Source organism: Falco naumanni, chromosome 7 (genome assembly GCF_017639655.2).
Source record: "Falco naumanni isolate bFalNau1 chromosome 7, bFalNau1.pat, whole genome shotgun sequence".
NCBI lineage: Eukaryota > Metazoa > Chordata > Aves > Falconiformes > Falconidae > Falco > Falco naumanni.
Window position 1 is genome coordinate 60,115,518 of NC_054060.1, and position 19,451 is coordinate 60,134,968.

At 37.3% G+C, this 19,451-nt stretch overlaps 1 protein-coding gene and 1 long non-coding RNA gene across 5 annotated transcripts in view; one reads left to right on the top strand and one right to left on the bottom strand.

Moving 5' to 3' along the window:
• LOC121091862 overlaps positions 1–16,671 on the bottom strand; it is a 58,488-nt gene extending 41,817 nt beyond the window's left edge. For all 3 annotated transcript variants that reach the window (XR_005829062.1, XR_005829063.1, XR_005829061.1), the window contains exons 1-3: positions 16,259–16,671; positions 13,940–14,183; positions 12,452–12,492 (exon numbers count right to left, since the gene is read on the bottom strand). This is a non-coding gene — a long non-coding RNA (uncharacterized LOC121091862). The remainder of the gene's footprint in view (positions 1–12,451; positions 12,493–13,939; positions 14,184–16,258) is intronic.
• AKAP6 (A-kinase anchoring protein 6) overlaps positions 1–19,451 on the top strand; it is a 287,788-nt gene that overhangs the window by 9,144 nt on the left and 259,193 nt on the right. The gene's annotated exons all lie outside the window — the stretch shown is intronic.

Below are 19,451 nucleotides of genomic sequence, written 5' to 3' on the forward strand. Positions count from 1 at the left end.
GAGCAGCAACACCTGGTCTGTAAAGCTTGAGGCCACATGTGCATGCCATTCTGCTGTAGAAGAAATCTTTTTTGGTGAAGAAGGGGGACCCACCATGATTTTGCATGATCTTCAAGGATTTTTTTCAACAATTAGAGCTTGATAAGAATTACTCAACAAAGTACTGTTTTCTCAGTTATTGCTGATTCATTAAAATACCTATTGTTGATCCTCATGAAACTTTTTTGCCGAGGTTTTGTTCAGAGAGCAAACAACCCAAACCAGTTTATGACTGAGGGATATGCATTAAAATGAGATGCAAGATATGCAGGACTAGCATCTATTCTGTACTAGGCAGACCCCTGGGTTCTGGAGATCTCTCTTTTTCCAGTCTAATAAATACTTATTTATTTATAGAAATTAGAATAGCTGTGTCAAGTGACATAAGGATGTATATTTCAAATAGTTCAGGAAAGAGGGGCAGGGCAAGAAAGGCACCTTATCAAGCTCCCACAGTTAACCTGTATTTTTTTCTGGCTCCCAATATAACTTAGAATCCACTTCAGTTTAGCCTTCCTTAGACCTATATACTGGCATGTAGCTTTGATTCCCATAGTCATCCTTTGAATTGTTAAAAAAAAAATAATCTAAGGATGTAAATAAAACAATCTAGTATGCTAAAATTAGTGCTGGACACACCTGAATTCCAATAACATATTTTCTTGAACTTTCTTGAATGGCTTATGAATTGAATTGTGTGTTTCTCTGTGTTCTTACCGGGTGTTAACTGTTAATGGATTATTAATGGGATTCTTCGTATTATTCTTATAAACTGACTGGTTCCTCATGCTTTTAACTAATTCTTAGTAAGTTCAGACTCTGGACAGCAATGACCTAATCAAATGTGTGAAGATAAAATAGGGTTCTGAGAAACATTCTTTGATTTGTCTGGTGCTTTTGTTGGTATGGGAGAACCACAGGGAGGACAGAGGTTGTAGAGAACCTCAACAAACCTTCAGTCTGTGAAAAGCTATTTCCCCCTTCTACATCCAACCTGAAAATTATACATTCTGAAAGTGAAAATTGATAGCATTTGGAATGAGGAAAAATGCCACTTTGGCAGGGCTCAGATGATATTTTTTTTTAAAGCAGTATTTTCCTGGACTGGAGAAGGCCTCAGGGATTATAATTAGCCTGTCTTAGGCTGATTAGTGTTGGGTACTTGAAGATTCTTGATCAGCAAAATAACATATCCTGACAGGCTAGTGGAACGAGGTCCAGTGTTTCACTTCTCACTGCAGGGAGCTGAGAAAAGAATCGTTTTGGTAGATTAAATCCTTTTATGAGTAAAAATGCTGGATGTATTGAATATTTAGAGGTGATTATCGCCCGGGCCAGGATGCATTGTGCTTCATTCCAGCTTTCTGAAGTGTTTTACTGAAGGTGAGGAAAATATGGTCTGTGCCATATGACTCTGTTTAAGGTGTCCTCATCTTACTGCTAGCTGCACCATAAAGAAAAGTTGGCTTCTTTCTTAAAACTAAACCCAGACATCTTTACATCTACAACTTCACACAGAAATGTAGTCATGATTAAAAAGCCAAATAGATTTTTTCTGTTGATCTATGTAGTTCTATGATCGGAAAAATTGTAAACAAGCATTTCAATTTTAATTGCATATATTTTAGATCTAACTTAATAAATGAGTTTATATGATTTCCTAAAATGGAAATTCAATTGTCTGCATTCAACAAAGACTAGAGAATGAATAATTAAATGGAATGTAGAATGTGTATATTGGAAATGGTTCAAATTTCCTTCTGAAAATTGTTTCAAGTAATCTTGAAAGATCTTTACACAGAACTAAAATACTAGGGAATACATTATTGCAACATGATTATTTTACACACTAAATCTCTATGAATAGTTGCATTGTCTGTAGTCAAAAAACTTCAGAGTTGGTTATACTATCAGAAATTATTTGCTACAGTTTGCAGCATTTAAACAATCTCTTTTAAGACATCACAGAATCAAAGTTAGATTCCAGTGGGATGAAATAGGCAATACTTCAAAAACAAACAAAATTCTGTTCAGTGACCCTTTAGAAGATTGGTAAAGATGTAGATGTAGGTCAGATTACCAGCAATTTGATATAAAAAATATGAATCTAGTTGTAACTCTGTGGTACTGAGAGTAGAAAAAAGTCCAATAGTGTTTCCCCATTGTAATTAATCATACAGTTATTACACTTTTTGGGTGGTAATACAATACAAATAATATCCTTTTTTAAGGGGAGGAAAAATATTGTTCTTTAAGATCAAAGAGATTAGAGGAGTAGATGTATGGGGGTGGGAAGGGAGACTGCTATCTAAGCAGTCAGTTGACTAGCTCATCAAGTGTATGTGCCAGGGACATTAACTTTGACTCCAAGAAACAAATCTAGAACATATTGAAACACAACAGGGAAAACTTGATTTAAAAAAACACACAAATAAAATGTGAGCTTCTGCGGATGAGTTTTTTTCTTTTTAAATAAGAGTGAGGGAACTAAAAAGGCATAATGGCACTTTAATGGCTCCCAGGCTTTGCAGCAAGATAATTCCTGCTGCAGTGACAAGGGGGAAGGCTGTCAGAGTTCCCTTGAGAGCGGTGCAGTGGCTGGGAGGAGCAGGGTCTGCAGCACAGCAGCGGCGAGTGGGGTTTGGTCTGCTCATTACCTGTGACAATATTGCATGCTTGTAAGTTATGTCTTGGAACTGCCCAGAAATGTCAGCACAAGGTTAGTCTTGAAACTACCTTAGCACGTTTTTCTTTTCACAATCATTTCTGTGCTGCACCTATTACAGGCATGCCGCTGAAACGTGCCTCAGGAGGTGTTTAGTTCTTGGTGCAGGTCTAACTGCTGCTCCTGGCTTCTCATGTTTCACTTCTAATGGAAATATAAATCTGTGGGTCTTATTCGAGGCTTACTGGAGTGATTAATAAGCGTCAGGCCCAGTATCTTCCCATGTTGTGTGGGTTTTGGTTGGGTGTTTTTTCCTGGTTCTGTGATTTCCCCAAGGAAAGTGTCATGTGGTGAATTAAATGAAGCCAAGCAGAATTCTTGGAAGCAGCAAAACCATTTGAAATGTATGTGTCTCATCTGAGATTCAAAGGTTTGAAAAAGGACTATGCAACTGTAAAGATTTGGGAATAATCTTGCTCCTCAGCTTCCTGCTAAATACTGAAAATGTTACTAGTATTGCCTGTGAAGCTCAGGGTGCTGCTATAGTATTGTGGAGTGCTAAAACATTTTTTGTGTGCTGCCAAGCTGATTAAGATCTGAGTACCAGTAATATTACGCAGGTGGGTTTTAAATTCATTTTTCAAGAAGATAACGAGTATTTTGCCTTCCTGAGAAGTGATAAAAAAATCTTACCAGATTTGATGTGCTTTGTCCTTGCTATCCTTTGATATATATAGCTTTTAAAGGGTAAAGAAGGCAGAATTTTCAGGAATGCATCAAGAACTTTAAAGATGTGTGGCTTTATTTTTGAAAAGGCCAGGAAAGATATCCATGGCCTGAAAATAAGATTTAAAAATTCATTGATTTTTATGTGCAGAAGGCTAGACTGCTTGATATTATCATCTTAAAGTTTTGGGTTTATTTTGCTCTTACTTGAAAATGAAGAATCCCCAGTACTGAATCTGAGAACATAAGATTCTTAGTTGTGCAGGGAACAGTTTCGTGTAGTGCTTTCTTTGAACTACAGCATAACAGCCAACTTGAAACATGAATTTACAGGAATTATTTATGATAGCTGCAGGAAATGAAGTCCTATTTAATGACAAAGTAGACAGGCAGTAAGAACATTAGGGTCAAGATCCACAACTCCATCTGCTGATGTAATTCAACCCGATTTTGAAGAAATCCACAGTAGGTACAAGTTGTTTTTGCAGAGCCAAAACCCAAATAAGCCGAACAGAGTAGTGTGATCTGTTCTGGTATGGGTTATATTTCTGTGGTTATTGTTGTTGCTAATGTCAGAAAGAGGGTCTTAGCATGTGAAGTCCCACACAGATGCACACGGAAGTCCTGAGTATCTGCTCCCCACCCCAGAACACATACTATGTTAGTGTGTGAGTCTGAGAGCAGGCCTGCAAAGGAACGTGTCAGGCATGTGAGAGGATATGAAAGATTTGTGACATGAGCTCCTACATGACCTGTAACAGCCCTATTAGGTACTCCTACGACCACTTATTGACAGATAGATTTTTTTTTTTAAGAAGTGATTGTTGCTGCTAGACATATGTGGGGAGTGCTAAATGAGAGTGTCAACATCCTTTTAGGATGCTTGGGCAGATAAGGAAGGGATTTGAGAGGAAGAAAATCACGTGCCCAGGGTGTGCTTGTGGTATCAGGGTACCCCGGTGCACAAGGAGATGCAGAGAGGCAGCCAGGAGCAGCCCAGCTGGTCGGAGTCTGGAGAAAGCATTAGTGAAGGGGCACAGAATGGGAAGAAAGAGTTTCGTAAGAGCTACCTCAAGCAAAGAGGGGAGAAATTGGATTGCTCCAGGCTGAATGGGTTTGCTGTGGGCTGTAACAAGCTGAGGGAGAATGAGGTAACAGCTGATACAAGTGGGCCAGAAGTTAACTGCTACTTAAAGACTCCACAGGCCCTTAGTCCTATTCAGCTCCTGTCAAAATGACGTGAACATTGCAAACCCCTCTGTGGCCATCTAATGGGTATGATGCACTATTTCTAGTTGTATTGGGAATAAGTCTAAGAAGTTTAAAGCACAATATGCAACAAAATATATGTAATGGCATTACCCAGTATGGTTACAGCATGCAGAAAATGAATCAGCAGCAATATAAGAACATAATAATAAATTTAACTTTGGCTAAGCAAGCTCATTTTTTAAATCCTTGGAGACTCTGCAGGATGTTTTAATGGGTCTTTTGTGATGTGGATATTTCCTCAGTTTAAAAACTAGACTAAAGAGGTTCATTTTGCATAACTTAGGAAGGAGCCTTCATACGTTAATGATTTTAGGTCACTGCTAAGCTAGACCAGATGTGGATGAATGGCTTAACAGTGAAATGCTGCATATCCCATTACAAAGCTTTTTAGGCTCTATACTTACCCTTTGGCAATAAGCTTGCAATTAATAAGTCCTTAATACACAGCTATATGTCAAAAAAGGCAATATGAGCTCCACCACTGCTCTTGATGATTTTGGGGGAACCTTTGAAGCCAGCCATTGACAACATAAATTGAGGGAGCCATCTGTAATTAGGAATAGCTTGATCTGTGTATCATTGCCACCCAGAAAGATATTGTCTCCATCTGTGTTACAGAGGTTAGCAGAGAACCATATTGAAACCACAAATTAAACCTATTTTCTGGGTGAAAAGAAGGAAATGATGTGATTTAGAGAGCTGCTAAATAGGGAGTGCACTTTCTGAAATACCAGCAGTAGTCTTTAAGATTTGAATAGTTCTCATCTAAAAAGAAGACATTATTGACTTGCAGAGATCCAAAAAATTATGTTCTCTGAAATATGAAAAATAATAAAAGATAATTTATCAACCTTTTTTCTTGTTGATATTTGATATAGAATAGGATAGTTCCGTTGGAAGGAACCTACAATGATCATCTAGTCCAATTGCCAGAGCACTTCAGGAAGTCCCGAAGTTAGAGTATGTTTTAAGGGCATTGCCCAAATGCCTCTTAAACACTGACAGGTGAGGGGCATTGACCACCTGTCTAGGAGGACTATTAAAGTGTTTTACCCTCTCAGTAAAGAAATTCTTCCTAATGTCCAGTCTAAGCCTCCACTGCTGCAGCTTGGAACCATTCCCATGTATCTTATCACTGAATATCAAGGGAGAAGAGATTGGTGCCCCCCTCCCTATTTCCCCTCCTCAGAAAGCTGCAGAGAGCAATGAGGTCACCCTCAGCCTCCTTTTCTCCAAACTAGACAAACCCAAAGCCCTTAGCTGCTCCTCAGTACATCCTTCCAGCCCTTTCGCCAGCTTTGTTGCCCTCCTCTGGGCGCATTAACATCCTCTTTAAATTCTGGGGCCCAGAACTGCATACCTCAAGGTGAGGCAACACCAATGCTAAATGCAGTGGGATAATCACCTCTTTTAACTGGCTGATTAGGCTGTGATTGATACACCCTGGGATGTGGTTTGCCCTCTTGGCTGTCAGGGGACACTGCTGGTTCGGGTTGAGCCTGCTACGAACCAGCACCCCCAGATCCTTTCCTTCAGAGCTGCTCTCCAGCCACTTCTCTCCCAAAAGATGCTTGTGTCTAGCATTACCCAGATTTATATTAATTTTAATATATTAACATTAATTTAAAAATTAACATTATATTAAAATATAAAGGTAGATGTGGAATGGTTAAAATGATTGGGCTCACATGCTCAAATAGTTTGGTTGCATTTGGTGCCTAGTACTCTATTCTTATTTCATTTATAGATGTCCTTTTTGTTTAGACAGGTGTTTTGCAGTCAGAAATGTTACGTGAACCTTTTAACAGCGATGGATCTTCCACTAAATGTTAGAGTGCTCAGTCAATTAACTGATGAAGCCGTTATTGTATCTGTCTTCTCCACCATTAATTCTGTCTATATGTCAGTGCTTTGTCATAGATGAATGAAAATTTAAGTAAACAGGTGAGAATATAATTAAAATCCATGCTTCTGTGGAACCTTTATATCTTTACTTAAAATTAATTATCAGTGTATCTGTCTATATCGTGAAACAGATTTATTCTATATTAACTTCATCATCAGTCCACATAGAAAAATCTTTTTTAATGATATGTGCTGTGATTTAAAATGAAAAACTGGCAGGGGTGGGGGGAAGTATTTTTACCGACTTTGCAATATCTGAAATGTTAAATGTAAAAAGTAGACTACTTGCCTCTGCAAAAGAACAAACAATACAAATAGCTGTATTACTTTCTGAAAATAATAGCTACATCCTTCTGGCATGGAGCTCAATTTAATCAATGCTGACTTTGCATCCATTATTAAGAATTTGTTTCCCTGGACTATTAGAACACGATACCAAATCATGATCTGCTTAATAAATCCAAGCATACTAAAACTACATCCTTAAAACAGCAGCTGAGGACTTTAATTAAAATTCTGGCATAAATGACATTTTCTGTGTGTGAAACTAAACCATAGCCACAATTTCATATGTTGTTTTTATGTCTGGAGCATATAGGTTAGGCATACATTTTTCAGCAAATATTGTAGACGTGCTTAATTAGGCAAGTGATTTTATTTTCTCTGGGGAAGAACATGTTTTCTTCAACAGTTTGAAGACCACTCATGGTTTCAAAAGTATCTAAGAGAACATGTACTGACCTAGTACTATAGGTCACTCGCAGAACTATTCAAAGATTCCAGTAAGACCCAGGAAATTTTTTTTAATGCATTTATGTGGGCCAGAATTTAGAGTGCCTTATGCCTCCCAAGGTAAGAAAAATTGCTTGGAACGAGGCTGAAAAAGCCAGTTTCGTTCCTAGAATTTAAATTTTTCCATGATGAGATTATTGCAGCTTGTTCATTAAAATATATGTACTGTAACTAAATTATCTTAGTGCATTTTATAGGATTTCATATTTTTTTTTGGAAGTAAGAGATGGAAGTCATTCATGATTCTTTCTTTGTTTTTCATGAAATTGGTGCAAACAGGTATTTCCGTTGAATTTCCTGTCTTGGTGAGTTTACTCTTAAAGCTTTTGAAAAGATATTTACCTTCACAGATATATATGAGATCCCTAAGAATGATTGCATTGTAAAGCGTCATAAAAATTGTTGATCAAAGTAGTAGTAAAATGAAAAAAAGAATAATTTATTTTGTTGTAAAGCTTTTCCTTGTTTCAAAATTTAAAAACCTTTTAGAAACAGATTCTAAAAGATATTTTGAATGGTTCTAAAACTTTATCTACTTGATTCTGAAAAATGTAGGTACAAAGCTAATATACTATTTTGGAGCTGTTTTTTGAACAGTCTTGTTTCCCAATATACTGACTTACAGTTAAAAATTTACAAATAGATTTTTAAAGAATGAGGGAGAAGAATTTGCAATTCAAGTGATATTTTCTGACTTCCATGACAGAAATTTCTGATCAGCGCCGAAAAAATAAAAAATTGTGGCAAGTCAGACGTTAATGGTTGATGAGATAGTAATAACCTAAATGTAGCAGAAACTGTGTAACATTGACCATGTATTTACAATCCCTTTCACACACGTTTTCTAATATTTCAGAAAAAAATATCTCCTTAATCACATTAGTTCAGAATTGTCTCTGGTTCTAGCAGTATAAAGTTTACAGAATAAAACATTTTCAGATATAAAACTAAATGAAGTAGTAATAGTAAAAATAAAGGTAGTAGTAAAGCTGGTACCCATTTCAGTCTCTGTCATTGTCAGTTTCCTAAAGAAAAAAATGTATTATATGTAGTAATAGAATTAAAAGCAAAGAGAAAAAGAGAAAAATTGAAGTTCAGCTAAGAATAGATAGCTCTGAAGTCTGCAGCTTTAATGTATAGCGAAAGGTATTGGCCTTTTCAAGCTATTTGGTCTTCTCAAGCTATTCAGTCTTCTCAAAAGGGAAAAGAAGCATTCCTGTGGCTAATATGTGGATTAGTCTAAATGCTTGTTTGGGCCTCAAAACAATTTTTGATGTGAATTTTTGTCCTGCTATGCTCTCTGTTTACTTCTTTCTGCTCTTGGAAGTTCTGAAGTACTATGGGAACACATTCTTGTGGTGTTTCTGACCTGACCCAAATGGAAAATTAAATAACAGAAAGCACCATTACAGTCTTGGTGCCTGCTGATACCTGTTGCTTCTGTTAGATTCACTACATCATAACTTTCTTAAATCTATGAAACTAGTTACCTTAGGAAACATTGTGCTGGCTACTGAGCCTTAAGAAGGTGTGTTTCTCATTTAATCACTTGAGGCTTAGGTGAGATACTGGTGTTCACTGAACTTCAATTTCACTAAAATCTGAGTAGCAGACAAAACTTTTGAATGATTGGAAGTTAACATAAAGCTAAATGCTTTATTTTCATTTTCACAGCCATTGACTTTCATTTAAAAGTGCCCTTGGTTTAATTCCATAATGTAAGAAGTGATGGGTGTTGCTCAATGAATGAATGAAGACTGGAACAAAATAAATTACAGTCTAGAATGAAAAGCATTGACAATTGAGCTAGCAGTCTAAATCAGTAAGTCATCTAGCACCTGATAACTCTTATGACTGTCAATGGAACTATGCAAATTTAGGTGCGTTGCTTTTTATGAAGATTTTACAAAGGGTGAAAACCTTTAGGAAAGCTGGAGATTGCATGAGCAGGAAAGGTCCTTTAATAGTTTGTTCCTAAATTGTACAGATGTTGAGCTTGATTCCTGCAGAACAGAGATGCTGGCAACTCTGAATAGGCCCATATACAAGCTTTGGCTGGTTAGAGCTTGGAAGATCTATATTGGACTAAAAATATGCGGGTGTTTTAGCACATTTATAGAAGATGCACATCAGTGACTATCAGGGTATGAAAAAGTGGTTACAATAATGCCCCACAGTGCCTAAAAACAGGAATGCATATATTAAGTCTCTTTGCAAGAGTGCCAGGACAAGTCTAGCACTGGCAATTCTATAATAAAATGCACTACAGAAACCCTGAGATAACAGTAAATGAGCTCGATAGCTTTGCATCATATAATGCATTGATACAGAGAGCTCAGGCCACTAAAGCAGTAAGCTCCATTAGTGGAGTACTTTACCTGAGGCAATAAATTTATCTGTCAGCTGGGCTTACTAATGGCACGTGGCTACTTTTGGAGAAATCGGATTCACAAACTTGAGAAGCCCTTCACTGCATCCTGCTCTGCGGTAGGGATGATCAACAGTGTCCATCTCACATGTAGCTTTACCCGGTGTCTACAAACAGCTAAAGTAATGACAAAAGGGAATCCTGAAAACTGACTAATAATTTCAGTTGAAAATTCACTATGGAAGAATTTGCATTATCATAGCATGACTGATAGAAGATTTGTCTGGAACCCTAATGTATGCATGTACACATACATATGTATACATGTACATGTTACATAATGAGTTCTGGCATGCTAAAAAGCTTTCCTCCATTTAAAAATCTTTGCTTGATGACTCATTTCATCCCAATTTTAGAAGGTTTCTTTCCATCTTCTCGTAGAAGGGTGACAATGCTCACTTCACCACCTCCAGTTTGGTCACTGGCAGATGGGAAATGGGTCAAACTCTCTCAGAAGCCATATGTTTGCTCCCCGTGGGGTGCTGAAGGAAGAAAGGATTGATTTAATCCTTATTACTGCAAGAGCAGCCGTGTGGAAGGTGGATTTCTCTTAGGACCTGAAAAATTAATTCTGATTAAGGGAGAAAGTGAATTGGAAGTGCAATACAATAGAATAACTCTGTGTACATGCAATTCTATTTCATCATGATGAGTACTTTCTGCTGCTGCCTGTTTGCTGCCAAGCAGCTGCCTTAGCATTTCCCTGGCTTGCTGTTTCCTCAGCTGTTATCAGCACTGCCTTTCCTCCTCCCCCTCTTCCTTACTGAGATAATGGGGAATGTAGTTTGCTATAACCTCCACCAGCACCCGCTCAGCCGCAGACCAGCCCTGGCTGTTGTGCTACTCTAGAAGCTGGTTTGACTTGTTGGCAGTTCTCTTTGTAGCTCCTGCAGCAGCTTGCCTCCAGCCATTTCTCTTTTCTTAAAGGATTCTTGTTCCTTTTGCTGACACACGCTCCTGTGGACATGCCTTGTTTGGACTGGGGCAGAGCTTTGTGAAAAGCAGTGTAGCAGTACTTTATTATTGTGTCTGGAGGTGGAGGAGAATTTTTTCCCCCTGACGTTACCGAGTCCCAGCAAAAAGGAAATGCTAGCTCTTTATTTCCTTGAGGTATAGGCTCAGATTCTTTGCTCAGAAGCTGCTGTAACCAGTTTAACCACAGAACAGGGTAAGAAGTGATAAACAGAAATGAGGAACAGCTAATCTGGCAGCAGGGCAGGGACCTTGTGGTTAGCTATAAATGATCTTAGCAGTACCTGAGACACCAATTGCACTAGGACGTGACTGAAGTGTCACATTCTGCAAGGTCCAGACTGGAAGAGGAAAGAGGCTTTCCAGGCATTTCTTTTGAAGTGTTCTGTATTTTCTGATGATATATACAAAGACTAAGCTCTAAGAAGTCTTGTGAGTAATGAAAGCATAGATGGAACCACAGATGAATCGTTCTGTCATGTCCTATCAACACTTGGTAGTTTTTCAGACCTGCAATCCTGAGAAGACTTGAAAAATTCCTGATCTGAATAGTGACGTAGATGATCGGGCCTTAATACGTTGTTTTTTTCTTAAAATTCCTTAGTGCTGGTGTTGATGTCAGCAAGTGCACATAATGAAAACATACATAAACATGTGTTTTATACATTCTGCTCTGTTTGTGCTAGTTGTTGCACATGGTGCTGCCAAACAGAATTGTCTGCTCTTTCTATGCTTAGTTTTTCTCCCAGCTTCAATTCTGTCTTGAATGTCTGGGAGGCAAGAGCTGAAAACCATAGTTCTTCAGGTTTTAATTTCAACAGCAAAATGAGATTATAACAGGTGCAGGATTTGGTTTATGTTATGATTTAACTCCTAACGTACCTATCTGTTTCTTCCCTTGCTGCAGTAACTAACACTTTCTGATTTTTCTTCCTGTCATTTAATTCTTCAAAAATTCTGAGCCATGAATCTGTCAGGAGAGTAGGTGTGGGTGCCAGCCCCACATCTTTGCCTTCACTTGTTCTTGGAGCTGCTATTTCTCCACTGCCTCTCCTTTCTCACCTAAATGTAGCCAGTGAGAAAGGGAAAGGGTGAAACTCCTCTTAGTAAATCCATGTCATATTTCTTTGAATTTATGCACCATAGCTTTTCCATGTATGTTCTCAAAAACTTTGGGGTGGTGGTTGTTTTTTTTTTCTTGGGGCATCCTCTGATAACTACCTGCTGTTTCTTGAAATTGTTGTGGTGGAACTGCTACATCCTGGTCCCTCTCCAAAGTCAGGAGTCCTGCTGATATTAATGTACCAGATGCTCCAGAACCTTCATGTACTCCCCCCCCCCCCTTTTTTTTTTTTTTGAGTGGTGCAGGTAGCGGGCAGCATGTCAGTAGTAAGGCTTAGTAGGTTAAGCCTTTCTGTTGAATTGCTGGATCTGTAGAAATACAGCTGAATAGCCCAGGATGTAAAAATCAAGCCAGTGTAAGGTGTTTCTAATAAAGAAGGGGAGAAAGAGGAAACAGGATAATGTAGCTGAGCTGGAGGGAAGTGTCAGTGCATGCACTACAGGGCTGTCAACTCCTACGCTTACATCCTCAGAGCTGAATCATTAACCTGCACTGAAGTAAAGTGAGGTCAAATCTCTCTCTGACTTACCTGTTGGTTGAAGTTTCCTAGGGCTTGGACCTGAGAGTTGCCTGGCAGAGAAGTTAGAGAGAAAACTTGTAAAACGCATGATAAACTCAGAGTGAAAAATTATTTTAGGGGTACTAGACGTATTCTTTATCCCAAGCTTTATTTATTTCACTTTTCCTATTTCCCTCACCAATGCAGCTCTGCTCAGAACAGCATTTATAAGAACATTGGTATAGACCAGCCACTAGCACTTTAGTTACTGTTATATGTACGTACAACTTGTACTAGTCTAGAAACCAAAGTGGTGAAGATGCTGACAGTGTACATGTATTTCTAGTCATGCTTGATAGCTACATTTATAATGATGACAATCCCAGGATGCCTTTTCTATGCTTGAAATATGCTGTAATTTCATAATGTTCAACCTGGAAGCAGGATACCACCCAGCGCAATGATCTCTGACTCATCAAAAGAACTAAGTGCTGAGAAACCACTGAAGATGATTGTGTGTGCAGGCTTGGATTTGCAGCTAGAGCTGTGAGACAGAATGGAGGAGCAAGTATATGTGAATATTATTGTGGGATTGGAAGACTTAAAAGATCACCACCACTAAGACTAAGAAATGAGATCTGGGTAATTCTCCACCATACTGGGAGAAGTATCCAGAAGCATTCTACTGACAGGAGGGTGATGCATGTTCTTCACTGTATATTTAACTAGTAATAAGGTACAATTAGAATCAAGGCTCAGCTAGGAACAAGGTTCAATATGTTTCTCTTGCATTGTTGAACACACAGACTTGAACCAGTTCTGCAAGTGGAGCAGATCAGTGTAACTTTATTAACCTAATTGGGTCTGAGGATCAGCCTCAAGGGGCTTATACTGTTTGTTTTGAGATTATTCCTTTTCTCTCACTCCTAAGTCTCTCCTGCCCCCCACCTTTTAGCTTGTACATTTTCAAAATTTGATACAAAGACAGTTTCACTCTCCTTCATCCAGTGGCTATTTTGTGATTGTGAAGAGTAGGAATAAGCAGGTCACAGCGAAACACTTAGGATGTAGAAAGTATTGCAGCTATGTAAATTGTACCTATTCAAGCAAAAACACTATCTACTGCACAAGTTAAGATATTGTCCTGTAGGAGACCTATTTACTTGTGCCTGCATGGTCACATAAAGATATAAATACATTTTTATATATATGCAGGCATTTTTTTTCTATCCGTGTAAAGTGGTGTGTAAGACCTTGATAAATGTTTACCATTGGAAATGAAGTTTTTCCAGATGGATAAACATCTAAGGCTAAATTTTCTTTGGATTTCTTTTGTGAGAGGGAGATAACATTTTTAAAATATATGAGAGAAAATACAGATTTGATAGTATTAATTAAAAAAATGAGGAAACAAACCATAAGAATTTCTTTAAGAATGAGTATATCTTAAGATACTTTAGTATCTTTAAAATACTTGAAAATGATACTTAAAAAGCATACTGTAAAATAAGAACTTACTATTGGCAGCAGGCTTATCCTCATGTCTCGCATGCTTTTTTGCTTCCACAGCTGGTTAGGCTATATGGCCTTGAAAAAACATTCTTCATGTGGTTGCAGTTTACCATGCATTGCTCCTTGAAATTTCCAGGGGTGATTCTTATACTCAGCATGAAAATGAGCACAGGAAATAGTTTTCCTCTGTTTTTTATGATCTCTTTGCAGTTGAAAGTGATCTACAAGTTCTCAAAAAGTGCAAGATTTCCTGTATCACAAAACAGTGATCTAGTTTCAGACCGCATACATCTTGACAGAACATTCACTTCTCCAAAAATTTCTTTCCTTTTCAGGTATTTAACAGGTTCAAAATTACTTGTCAATTAGAAAGTAAAACCCCTTTTTTGACTATAGGTTGCTTAATTTCCCCCAAAGCACTCTAAATGTAAAACTCATTTTGGCTGTACTTTATATGCTGTATTTAATCTTCTGCCTCCAACAAATTTCCAAAATTCGGATCCATTATATTAGTTAAGCATGACACATGCAGATATTCTGTGCACTCCTGTGTAGCCTGAGCACAACATCATTGTTGCAATAAAATTGATTACATAATGGATGTTGCTGGGGTTGCTGCCAGGACAGCAACTACTCTTACGTGAAGAAGACCCAGGAGTTTGAGCTGACTTTGTTGGACCTTTTTCTTTACTTCCCATTAACATCGCAATCTCTTTGTATTTCTTTCTAGGGCTTACAGTAACTTGTGTACAGTACATGAGTAGAAATCTACTTTTGTTCTAGAATTTTTCCAAAACCGTGAACAGCAGTCAGTAACTGTTGATTTATCGTACTTGGTATGTTTTACCTTCTCTGAACCTGATGTTAAAGTAACAGCCACAGAAACAACAAAGATAATTTTCTAGTAACATTCTTTTTAACCAGGGTAAATGAATTTCCACTTCTTCCCCCCCGCCCCCCCAACGATGCTTAGTTATTTAAAAAACAATACTCATGTCACATCATGTCATCAGAGCTTATAGATCTTGTAGAGGTACAGGCATTTTGGAAAAAGCTCTAAGGCAAGGCATGGAAGGGATGAGAAAGGGAGAAGACTTCAAACCTTTAGTAATCTGGATTTGTAATATAGAGCTTAAAACTGGAATATGAATATATCTATAAAATTAAAAAAAAACCTGTAGCACTTTAGTTTCCTTGCCCCTGATCTTGTCCAAAACAAATGGTAGTTAATTTGGTTAATCATACTTACAGAAGTGGTCCCATTTTTTAGAATGATGCTGTGCCTAAGAGAAGCCATAGTGATCTGTTCCCTTCTTTGTTTCATTAAAGCCTACTGGAGAACTTTGCCGAACAACTGCTATTTACCTAATTAACATTACAATGTAGTGTTCTAGTTCCAGTATGCTTACAGAAGTCTTTCACCAAAGACACCAAAACTGTCAATTAGTCGGTCTTGATTATTTGGTTACTGCTTATTATGATGCTCATAGAAAGAGCCATCCTCATTATTGCTTTGAATTTAAGCTGCACACAGGCACGTTTCTTGTTTTTGGTTTCGCTTGACTCTAATTGCTGTAAACTACTTGAACATAAATTATGAAGATAAGGGGCAACTGCATGAAAGCATGCCTTATTCATGTCTGCGTGAAGCCAAACACTGCCCGTTTGGGGGGTTGTTTTCACTTTCTTTGGTGTGTTTACCATGTGTTATGGTGTCATATCATCATCTTTCATTTGATAGGAGTGCATTTCAAAGGAAGACAGCTGAGACTTTTAAGAGATCATGCATTTTTGAAGGCATGCTGTGCACAAAATTTACCAGTTATGCAAAGTCATACGTTTCCTCCTTAAAGATTTACAGCAAACAGACCAGCGTGATGCTGGTTTTGCATGCATTTGAATGTACATATGAGAAGTTTTGTCAAAACTACGTTAGTTAATCTTCTGTTAATCTAAAAAAACAGATTTGTCTGTGTGTTTTTACTTGGAAAGAAACAACTTGGCATCTTTTAATGTGCTTTATGTGATCAAACATTAAGTTAATGAACGGAAAATATTTGCATAGATGGCTCTTTTCTCCTTTTCCTTTCTTTGTGATATACCCTGTCGCTTTTATCACTTGTATAATTCTTTTATGCAGTAACAAGGTGCACTGCAGTGAATGCTCCATTCTGACACGCTGTGGCCTCTTGCTCAGCCTGTATTTCTGTTTCTTCCATTAATTAAAAAAAAAAAAATTAAAAGTATATATATTTATATATATATTTTTTTTTTTTAAGATGGCATTCATAAACTTGGAAATATGAGGAACACAAAAATTCTTACCTGGTCTTTGCAGCTGGGTTACAAGACTGAGGACCAACATCACATATTATTACTTCTGGGACTTGTATTTGCAGGAAAGAACTTCCAGCCGTTTCCTCCCTGCTCCCTGCAGACTCCTGCTTGCAGGCAGTGTGTCCCTGAGTTAGTGAGGGTCAAGGTAGAGCAGTTAAAGCTACTTTTCTATGCGATTGTGATCTCTTTTCCTTCTCCCTGTGAAATCCTAATCTCTCCCCAACATCAGCTCCTAGAGTTCTTTATCTGCAGATTGAGGCAGCTGACAGCTGGGTTTTTATCCTTATCAGAAGGGAGCTTTCTGAACAATGTCTGGCCCGGTTTTCAGGTTGCCTGCTATTACTATTTCCTTTACAGATTTTCTGCAAAAAGTGAGTGTCACCTTTGCTTCCATGGTGCTCTAGCCCATGCAGAGTATCTTGTATATACTTACTATCAAAGGACAGCAGTTTAGTTTATATCAGAGTGTTATTGCTGCAGGTTACAGCTGAGGCTGCAGGGCAATCTGGAGAGGTAGCAAGCCAGGCTATTGTCACAGTTTCTTATTTTTGGATATAAAAGAGCTATATTATTTTGCCTTAAGCCTCCTAGAAACATCACTTGATTTTAAAATCGAGTGGTTGTGGTTTTTTTTTTTTTTTTTCTTTCCTGTTTTTATTTATGGGACCATTATGATTCTATTCAGAAAGAAAGATCTTTTTCTGCTACTGAAAAACATCTGCATGGTACACTACTTGCTTCTGTTTAGCCTTTCAGCTATTGCATTTTTACTGGTGTTTAAGAAAGAATAAAAAAGGAGTAAATATTAGCAGACAGTCTATACTGGTCTATATCCCTCTTGTTAACAATAAGTCCCCAGGAAGATATGTATAGTTATGGTACTTATGCAGGATTAATGAGTAGTTAAGCAAGAAATCCTGACTGAATAAATATTTCAAAAATGGACCCTTTTACAGGGTCAGAGAACAGGCCAAAGAAAACAGTGCTTCAGGTCAGGAAGGCTGTTGTGATTTCAACAGTGCCCCAGATGCTGTCTGTATTACTTGGTGTATGAGAGCTTAGAATGTATTAATGTCTCTAAACTTATTGGTACTGCTGTATTTTGGTTTTCCTTCTGCACTTTACATCCAATGGCATTCTTGAATGAGCATTTAAATATGAACCGGGATGTTGATCCCAAGTAGTGTAGAACATAGGTAGCATGAAACTAAAAAGTTGAAAAGAAACTGTCAAGACAGCAGGAGGTTAAAATACAAAACAGAAAACAGAAAAAAATAATATATATATAAAGACATTTAGATATGATTTTGTCACAACAGGAGTTCCTGAAATAACTACCTGAACAGAGGCTTGCAGGTAAGGACACGAACCTTAGTCTGATTTAAAAAAACATAAATAAAATACCGCATGTCCTGCCCCTCTTGTCCCCTTGCTCATGAATCTACTTTATACTGCAACATAAACTTTAACTCTTTGAGATGATATGGGTGATGAGATAAACCACAAAACATGTGAGTGATGGAGTTGGCAGCTGACAGAACTCACCTGTCAATATGAATTTAGTCTGACCTCTGACTTTCTAATACAATATCTAATATCTAAAAGTAACTTCTAAAGTAATGTATTGACTTTCAAATTTTTTTGCAATTCTTTCTTACTGTGCAGTATGCCACTGAACTTTTGAATGAAAGTTAAATTATTTCTCATTATTGCTCTATCTTGTTTTACTCAGATTGTAGTACGCATGCAAACTGAATTTCTGTTTTCTTTAGTTCATGTTATCATATAAGACTACATTGATTCATTGGATTTTTTTAATAGCTAGAAATGGTTGGTTTGCAAAACTGAACAAAAGTAGACCTTTGTCATCTTTTTTTCTGCTTCACATGTGTTGTGGCTAATAATTCATATAGCAATATTTGCTCTGGAACTGTAATGTTTGGTTAAGGGAAATCTCATTTGGTGAACTGTGGTCTAATACATAAAAATACTTTTGGCATATAAATGTCACCTACACTTTTAAAAATAATTTTTTTTTAACCTTAATCTCATAAACTCTACAAATAAAATTTGAGTGCAGGTCAAAATTAGCGAATGGATTTTGAAGATAATGAAGTTCAGTCTTCAGATCTCTGTTTGTCTTTTTTGGAAGACAGGGAACAGCGATATGCTCAAACACCCGGTTGAAATTACTTACATTATTTCAAATATTCTGTAGTTCCATCTTTCAATCTACATCTTTGTTCCAACCAGGAGCAAGCAAACAAGGATGTGATGTTCAAAACCAGGGTGGTAGTTTGGCCCTTACAAGTATGGAAATCTCATGCAAATGCCTGTTCTCGACCATGTGAACAAATGCCATCGTTGGTAATACTTTCTGGGAAAGAGGAAGAACCTGAGTGTTAATATCAGGTTTTAAAATGAAAAAAATTATAGAGGTAAAAAATAATGCAGCTCTTTAGGTTCTATTGTGTTCTACAGTATTAGAACCTTCTTTGGATCAAGTACAACATAAAATGAAAATCTATTTGAGAAGTGACTTGCTCCAAACTTCTATGATGGTTTGTGCACATGAAGTTTGTACTGTACTATATGTTTTTCCTGATTGTGTTTATCATTAGATACAGCTATTGTTATACCGGAAAAGGGACAATAACAATTAAGTTATAATATAGATGCCTTATATATTTAAGTTATATAGAAGTTTTATATAAAATGCCTTAAATTTATGAAAGCAAAGACATATATTAGTAGTCTAGCAGAAGGATGAAAGACAAGCTTTTGCTGTAAATCAAGGTATGGGACTGTGGAAATACTGGAAAAGGTCATGACTGAGGTAGAAAGAATAAAGGGAGGCAAAGAGAACAGTGACCTGGACACAAGAACAAACACACCTATGAACATATACGCATTATACAAGTGTACATACATCTAGATGAATACATGAAAAGCAGTCAGTCTAATTCATGTTGTTAGTATATAATACTAAGTAGTTTATGCTCATCCTATTCAAGTGACTTTTCTATAAGTCTCATCTTCAGATATGTTATGTAGATCTACAGCTTGCCAGTTTACAAATTACTATTGTGGGGGCATCTAGTTTTATATATTGATTTTGCAAAATTAACTTGATATATATACACTGCATTACAAATCAAACTTATATAAAGTGGTTAAGGTA